At 42.1% G+C, this 9,295-nt stretch overlaps 1 long non-coding RNA gene across 1 annotated transcript; it reads right to left on the minus strand.

The window, feature by feature from the left end:
- Positions 1 to 3,311: 3,311 nt before the first annotated feature.
- LOC119288189 lies at positions 3,312 to 9,066 on the minus strand. The gene is made up of 8 exons (XR_005141133.1): positions 8,803 to 9,066; positions 8,638 to 8,724; positions 6,554 to 8,544; positions 6,144 to 6,292; positions 5,092 to 5,425; positions 4,909 to 5,004; positions 3,833 to 3,893; positions 3,312 to 3,747 (listed from the first exon to the last, which is right to left on the minus strand). It is a non-coding gene; the product is annotated as an uncharacterized LOC119288189 (long non-coding RNA).
- Between the last annotated feature and the right edge of the window lie 229 nt (positions 9,067 to 9,295).

A 9,295-nucleotide genomic window follows, 5' to 3' on the forward strand; every position in this document is an offset into this window, starting at 1 on the left:
GGGGGCAAAGGAGTAGATAGAGAACCGGCCATAACGACGAGCACACAAAAGACAAGCAAAACATAGAGGAGATTGGGAAAGAGAGGGCGAATAAAACGGCAAGGGTGAAGTGGGGGAGAGGAAAACGAGAGGCAAATGGCAAATAATGTAATGCGAGGGAGATGAGTTTGTGATGGGTACTTGGTATGTCTTGATTTGAGCGAAGACCTCCCCGGCAACGGCGCCAGAAATCCTTCTTGCTACCTCTTGAGTACTGCGTTGGTTTTCCCTTGAAGAGGAAAATGTGATGCAGCAAAGTAGTCAGTTTTTGAGAACCAAGGTATCAATCCAGTAGGAGGCTCCTCAAAAGTCCCACGCACCACGGTAACTTGCGAAAGTGAGATCTGATGGAGATAATAAGATAAGATAATATTTTTGGTATTTTTATGATATAGATTGGAAAGTAAAAGATGCAAATAAAAGTAGATTGGAAACTGATAAAAGACAGACCCGGGGGCCATAGGTTTCACTAGTGGCTTCTCTCAAGATAGCATAAGTATTACGGTGGGTGAACAAATTACTGTCGAGCAATTGATAGAAAAGTGCATAGTTATGAGATTATCTAGGCATGATCATGTATATAGGCATCACGTCCGCAACAAGTAGATCGAAACGATTCTGCATCTACTACTATTACTCCACACATCGACCGACTCCTGCCTGCATCTAGAGTATTAAGTTCATAAGAACAGAGTAACGCATTAAGAAAGATGACATGATGTAGAGGGATGCACTCAAGCAATATGATATAAACCCCATCTTTTTATCCTCGATGGCAACAATATAATACGTGCCTTGCTGCCCCTGCTGTCACTGGGAAAGGACACTACAAGATTGAACCCAAAGCTAAGCACTTCTCCCATTGCAAGAAAGATCAATCTAGTAGGCCAAACCAAACTGATAATTCGAAGAGACTTGCAAAGATAACCAATCATACATAAAAGAATTCAGAGGAGATTCAAATACTTCTCATAGATAAACATGATCATAAACCCGCAATTCATCATATCTCGACAAACACACCGCAAAAAGAGTTACATCGAATAGATCTCCAAGAAGATCGAGCAGAACTTTGTATTGATATTCAAAGAGAGAGAAGAAGCCATCTAGCTAATAACTATGGACCCGAGGGTCCGTGGTAAACTACTCAGAACTCATCGGAGAGGCCTTGGAGATGATGTAGAGGCCCTCCATGGTCGATTCCCCCTTCGGCGGAGCGCCGGTGAAGGCTCCAAGATGGGATCTCGCGGATACAGAAGGTTGCAGCAGTGGAAATAGCTTTTCGTGGTGCTCCTGGATGTTTTCATGGTACGGGAGTATATATAGGCAAAGGAAGTACGTCGGTGGAGCCACGAGGGTGGGGGCGCGCCGAGCACCCTCGCGGCTGCCTCGTTTGCATCTTGACGTCCACTCCAAGTCTCCTGGATTACGTTTGTTCCGAAAAGATCGCTCCCGAAGGTTTCATTCCGTTTGGACTCCGTTTGATATTCCTTTTCTTCGAGACACCGAAATAGGCAAAAAAACAGCAATTCGGGATGGGCCTCCGGTTAGTAGGTTAGTCTAATAAATGATATAAAAGTGTAGAGTAAAGCCTATAAACATCCAAAACAGGTAATATAATAGCATGGAACAATAAAAAATTATAGATACGTTGGAGACGTATCAACAGGATTGTATCTCCTCCGGACCACTGGGACTGGCTGAGGACACTTGTGTGGATGCCTCCTACTGTGGAGGCAGCGACCCAGATCCTGTGACGGATGCCGGGCTAGGAGTGAAAGGATGCCCCTTTTACTCTTCCTTCCATGGTTGATGCTCGTGATGTGGACGGGTAGCGGTGTCTCGGACATGGATGCCGGGGCGGCGGCTCCGGACGGCGGTCCGCATGGTTGGCTCCCCGGCGGGCACCATGTCGGGGGTGGTGGCTTCTCTCTTGGTCGTGTGGATGACGAGGGGTGTAGCGATGGGTGGCTCGGGCGTACCCTCAGTCTTTCGCAGTGGCTACACACCTCGATCCGGAGCTAGGGAGCTGGACATGTCGCGCTTGTTCTAGTGACCTCATGGTGGCACGGAGGAGCTGTTGAGCGAAAGCTCTACGCTTAGCGCCGATGACGATGACGCTCGCGGGCACCGCTTTCTTGCTGAAGACGTCGTTGTAATGCTCCTCTCAGTGTCAAGGTTCCGGGTGAAAACCCTTGTCTGCTTTGGACTCGGCAGCGGTGACGCTTGGCGCCATGCATTCTCCCTCCTAAGGGTGTTGTCATGGAACTTAGGTGTTATAGGTCGGGCGTTGTCGTGGAACTTAGGTGTTATAGGTCGTAGCGTGGTGTTGTACTCTTCTTCCTATGTTCTTTGTCGGTAGCGTAGTCGTGTGCATTCTGCGTGATACGGTTATCTTAGGATCGACATTATATGAGGGCTACCTCACCATCTTGTATCGTTCGGCCGTGTATTTTGTTCGGTTTTTGCTTTATTTATAAAGCAGGGCGAAAGCCTGTTTCGAGAGAGAAATTCTATGTCATTGATTTTACCTGAAAATTCATGCGGATTTTTTATGCTTGATTGAGTTATTTAAATGTGCAATAACTAAGACACATTTAGATGTGCCCTAATCATGATAAAGATCAAATAAGTGGAAAAGAAATCTTCAAAATTGCAACATGCACTTTGGAATGGAGCCGGAGTTGACTCGAAACAGTGTCCGACTACCGGACACTTGAGGGTTGTTGTTTGTTTTCTACTCCCTAGATGGATGGAAGCATCAGCATCTGTCTTTTTTTATTCTTTCACGTTCGAATATCGACGGCCATCTCCAGGTGGTGGTGTAGTGCTGGTGAGCATGTCTATTGTATACTAGATCGGGATCGCGCCCTGGCACGAGGTGCCGGTCCCAACGATTTGATCAAGCGATAATGCCAAGTTTAATTCAGGATTTTAGAACTCATTCGTTATTTCAAAAAAATATTCACAAACTACCAACAAAACCCTGTTCAATTTAGAGTAGGGGATCTGAAAAGGTAGGATAGAGGCCTGTGAAGACATCTGGCTTGTGCACCCTATTTATACACGTAAACCTTACAAAAAATCAGCACACATATATATGCTTGCTGGAAGAATAAGTGAAAAACAGGTGGCATAGAGCAAACTAACTACTATAAACTACAACTGAAATGTCAGAAACATGTGTTCAAGTTATCTCAGTCATTCTGGTCAAAGGACTGGCCATTAGATGTGTTGTTTCAGGCACTTGCAGGAACAAATGTTACCGAGAATGTCAAAAAAGATTCAGCCTGTTGAGAAAAGGACCAAACATCTCTAGAACATCAATTAACCATACAAAGGCTTGTTTGATTATCGTGTGCAAAGCGAACAAGACATGTGTAAAACACATGTAACTTGTCACCTGCATACCCAGCTTAATAGTCCAAACAGTCAAGCACATAGAACTACAAGTGCTCATTACATACTGTAGTTACAAAAAGGGCACAACTATCTTGGAAGATATATCAGATGGCTGTTGTGTCGCACATGGTGATTCATCTGAACCTAACCCGTAAAAATGCCAAAGACAGGTCTCAGATCAGAGTACATCAAAAGTATTGAGAAGGTACTATTTTTGAAATACATCTTTACTCTTCATAGTCGCGTTTGCATTTTCCAAATAAACCTTTGCGAGCACCGCACACGGTATGTTTCCCAGCTCACTTGCTGTTTGATAGCCCAACATATGGTTTAATGATCTGATATATGGAACATTACATCCTAGAGCCGAGGCAAGGTTTATTTAGTATACCTTGCCATGTCTAGCTTTGGAGGAGGTGTCGTCTGCTGTTGGTTGTTGTGCTTTGCATGTCCTAAGAGGATAGTAATATTAGCAGCAACTTATTGACGACCAATAACTTTGAAGAAGCAGATTATTGTGAGTCTATGAGTAATAGATGGGCTGGTAACACATATGCTTGCTATGTAACCATGTACAAGACAACTATCGATCGATCCATTAAATATTGATTTCATAATCTGGAACAACAGTTCTTCAACAATCAGTATATATCAGGAAAAACATAGGAACAATACACTTCCTACCAAAACATATGTGCCCTCTAAAATCAGAGTCAATATGGACAAACATAGTAATTATGTGAAAATCTCGATCCTGACTAACAGAGGAGTATTTTAAGATTTTTATGTAATACATCATGATCCTTTAAATCGCAACTTGTAATGATTTTAGTACATTAGAGTAAGGCCCAGGCAATCCCAATCTTTAGTGCTTACGCATTCTGTATATCATCTAGTGGTTTCGCAAGTATTGGTGACAGTGCAGCTAGCCCAAAACATGACAGCAATCTTCAGGTCAAGAAGAAGCTATTCTATTTCTTTTTTACAAACGTACACAAGAGGATCGACTACTTGGCTCTATTATCTACCGGCTTCTTTTTTCTCCAAGGACAGAAGAAAAGACTACTGGTCAGCTGAATCATGACCACCTTTAGATTCGTGTAATTATAGGATCGACTACTTTGGTTCTATATTATCTACCAGCTTCTTTCTTCTCTGAACACAGAAGAAAAACCTACTGGTCAGTTGAATCATCACCACCTTCAGATTCGTGTAAATATACCCAGGAGCACCAACAAACAAAATTATATTCAAATTCCATGACAGGTAAAAGTACCTAGTTATGATGCATACGGCTTGCCAACAAACTAACAGGTGCTTCAGATTTTTCTAACTATGTGAGTACCCCCTAGTTCAGTCATGGAGTATATTCATTTCATTTCAGTGCATACATTTCATTTCATTTCATTTCAGTGTACAACAACAGAAAAGGAGCAAAGCAACCAGCAATGGAGAAGAGGCACTGACCATGGACAAGGGAGGAGAGGCTGCCGTTGGGGTAGTAGTCGCTCCTCCTCTGCCTGCTCCACGTCAACACATAGCAGCCCCAAGCACTAAATTAGCCTTGTAAGACAGCAAATAAACAAAGCAAATAATAGATCAAATTAACCACGCAAAGCACAACAGCAATAATAATCAAACAATCCGTACATCATACATAGAAGCCACATTTTACATAGGAATGCACCTTCCTGACAGCACATCCATAAGTCGAGTGACAACTACCATTTTCTAGAGATCGTATCTGCCATGCAATTGGTTTGCTTGGTAGCCACTGTAACACAAAATGAGCATCCAGAACAACGGTCCTAGGTTCTACCAGAAACAATACAAGAAACCAAAAGCATATGCCACACTCCACTGAAGGCAATGCACCACGTCGTAGACCGACACAGACAACAACCTTGGCAGAGAAAACTACATGGCAGTTCTCGATGGGAGGGGGATCACCACGTCGTAGGTGGTGTGGCTTGCCGAGCGTTTCCTGCAAATAGGTGGGCAACCATATATGAGAACTCCAGCACATGGAAGGGAAGAAAAGGAGGTCATGTAAACATCTGAAAGTTGCATGGTGAGACATTTCTTAGTAAACATTGTCTTCCAAAACAACCTGGTAGAAAAGCTAAGATACAAGGGCAATTTCTATTTTTTGTGAAGCTTACTTGTCCTCTCAAATGCATAGGTAGAAAAATAGATCAACCTCAACATTTAATAGAACTCAACAGAACAACCAACAACTAAATATCTGCTTATCATATAATTACAAACTGGAAACTGGGAACAAACACGGCATGCAAAAAAATCTAGCACCTAAGAAAGGCACTTTGATTTCACTGAATTGCAACCATGATAAGCACAGAGCCTCCTTTTTTCTAACCAGCCGTGTGATTTGTTTAACCCTTAAGTTAAATGACCAAACAGGGATTAATAAGAACATGCCACATTCTTGCTCATGATCATGAAAAAGGCACTATCTACACTACCAATTTAAAGAAATAAACTTGCATCAGTTGGGAAACAACGAATGTGTATAGTCCAGTACAGAAGATATTACTTGCAAACAAAAAACATGCAGAAGAAAAAGAAATACAGCCAATAAATGTATTGCGTGTAACTAAACAGAATTTAGTAAAACAAAGTTGGTTTTCAGACAGCGCAATGTTAGTATCATCTCCAAGCAATATCATAGTATGAATGAGTACCTGTAGGTTGTAGAGTGCCACAAGCGAACTGTGCCATCCTCTGAGCCAGTAATTATAGTAGGTAGTTCTGGATGGAAACAGACAACGGACACATTGTGTGCATGTCCTTCAAGTGTTTGAACACAGCTCTTGGTTTGGTAATCCCAAACCTGATCCAAAAAATTAAGTAATAAGTCAGATCAATCCCAATATACCCTCACAATAGCACAATTCATCGTAGAAGACACGCCTTTGCAGTCTGATCATCAGATCCAGTAATTAAAAATGGTCGATCACCACTGGTGAAGTAATCAGCACAGTTCAGGATTAAAAAAATGATGTCATACGAACCCACTGTCTCCCCGATACTACAACCACTACAGATTATTAATGAGGAAATTAGAAAAGGCAGGGATGGGGATCTGCTATACTTGGGGTGTGCAGAGGCAGCAGAGGCGGAGCTCCTTCCTGTGTGTGTGCCGAATCTCCTCGTCCAAGGCCAACGGCAGCGAGCTCGCCAACCAAACCCTGGGTCAGGGCCACGGGAGGTGGAGGCGAGGCATGCCAGCCGGGATTTTTAAAGGGAACATAGAGCAGCATAAGCATGAGGCATAGAAAAAATGGGGTCACCTTAAGGTCAAGAATCAATGGCCCTCTCTCAGTTCAAATCAGAAGGAAAGAAATACTATTATTGATTAGAGTTATTCTTAATTAGGCAAAGCACTACAACACGGGATCCTAAGCTGCAGTTGAGGCATACAAAACTATAAGTGACTGTTCTTTTCATATATAAACAACCTTTAGTATCTCAACCAGAACCAAAGCAAAAAAATCATGGTTAAGTAACCAGCAAAGGAAGAATGAACCTTTTGGATTTTTAAAGTAGCAAGACATGAAAAGTTCTTTTTTGCCTTCAGTATCACACACAGTAGGGGAGGTACCTGCAGTTTTATTGCACAGTGGGCTCAAATTCACCTTTCCTCGATCATATAACCTACCCCCATCATCTCTTATCACCAGATCAATCTGTTTATACAGTAGATCTGCCCTGGTTATCACTCAACAAGAATGACCATCCAAGGACAACAACAAGTATCTCAGGATAAAAAAGGATTCTAGAGACAAAGGGGAGGATCCAACTTGATACCCACAGGTGCCTCGACTGCTCAAAGGCACACTTATTTCCGCGACGGTTAATCATCATCGCCCTAGCAAGAATGGCTTCCAACCGATGGGGCACGTGATTAACACGCGGTGGCACGCGTTTTGGACTACTATTCATTGCGACAGTTCCAAGGATCTGATCCGATGGCGCAGGTCACCCAGCGACTCGATCCGACGGCCCAGATCCGATCACGCAACCAGATCCAATGGCCCAGAATCCAAATCGCTGTGAGAGCTTGTAGGAACATTCATCTCTTATTTCTGGATGGATGGATCACCAGATCAATATGTTCTTACGAGGGTGAAACTGCCCTGGTTATCACTCATCAGAAATGACCATCTAGGGACAGAGCCACTAAAATAAGAACGTGATCAAAACGGCTCAAAGAAATGAGGGAGGATCCAAAATAATATCCACAAGTGCCTCGATTGCTCGAGAGCATGCCTATATCAGCCATAACTGATCATCATAGCTCGAGAGAATTTTGTTGGCAGATGAGAACAATGAAATAAGTTAACAAAAAGAAAATGCATCATGGGTAACTAAAATGTCTCCTCTCACAATTTCAAACCAAATATTCTTACTTGTCTCCTCTCACAATTTACATGTTAATTTTAATAGGACAAGCCGCATGCAAATGAGCCTATTGCTTGCATGATGACAACGCTGAACCAACAGTGTTCTCGACAATAACTGCATCAGCTTGTAGATGTACAAATCAGAATTGCTTGACAACTTATTGATAAAACATGCATTCTCCATTGTCATGGATCAGTAAGGGCTACAATATGTTGAAGAATTACATAGAAAACCATGAGAAATTCCATTCTAGTGCACACAAGCGTAGAGATTCAAATATCTCACCGCCATGAGCAAATAAATTATTATATACATTCCTTGATTGAATACAAAAGGGGAGAGCAGAAATCTGCAGTTAATAAGAGAAGCAAGCTACTAAGCATGCATTTTCAAGTAGTAAAACCATGATGCACACAACACATTATGCATAACAATTAGCGGCAGTACATAATAGAGTAAGGATCGAAGCGCCTATGCCGTACTTCACGAAGCATAAGAAAAGGAAGTAGACCCCACAAATATATATATAGGAAGTGATCAAAATACATAGCTTCTTATAAGAAAAGATAAGTGGACAGTAAATAAGTCTGAATGTACAACAGTGGGTAAGCTCAGGTTACCAGGGTTGTCGATCAAAGGCGCCTTCCATTTGCCCTTGTAGTTCAGGTTCATAATTTTCTAAATACACAAAAGAATCTCATGTCAAACTTGAAATGCATATTGATGCTTGTCTAGAACAATTAGACTTCTAGTGTACTGTCATGGTTATACCTTTTGTGTTCATGGTCCCTTGTAATCCAGCTTTGGAATGGTCGGAGCTGTCCATTCGCCACATTCCTCCTCATCCCAGTCCTCATGCTGCCATAGTTATTAAACAATGTGAAAGGGCACATACTGGAGGCCACAAAATTGTTCGAAGAATGGGTGAATAGGCACCTTTGTTGCATTAGAATCAGTAATTTCCTTGGGAATGTCATCATAACCCTGCCAGGTACAATCGATGTGAGAAAAGAAACCATAACACCAAATCCTATGTTGGTGCTGCTAGGGCCATCTAATTTAATTTAGGGCGTTGTGAAACAATAATAGATAATGCAGAATCTGGTGTCCACTCTGGCTTTGCTCAGTTTTATGACATCAAGACTCATACTAAAAATAAGATCATCATGATCATATAGATTTTGTAGCAGAAAAATGTAAGCCTGCCTCTGGCTTCTTGTCCTCAGGGTCAGAATGTACTCCTGGTTATCCCAGCCCAACCCCTCTCTTCCAAACAGGCCCTCAATAATAAATCATATAAAACACAAAGGGTTCTATTATTCATTTAGTCCTATCAAAGTATTCCCAACAGTGACGAACATGGAACATCACACCATCTAAACATTGAAAATTTCTAGCAGTACTTTTTAGTACCACATGCTTATATTCT

The sequence above is a fragment of the Triticum dicoccoides genome, chromosome 4A, assembly GCF_002162155.2.
Source record: "Triticum dicoccoides isolate Atlit2015 ecotype Zavitan chromosome 4A, WEW_v2.0, whole genome shotgun sequence".
Taxonomy (NCBI): domain Eukaryota; kingdom Viridiplantae; phylum Streptophyta; class Magnoliopsida; order Poales; family Poaceae; genus Triticum; species Triticum dicoccoides.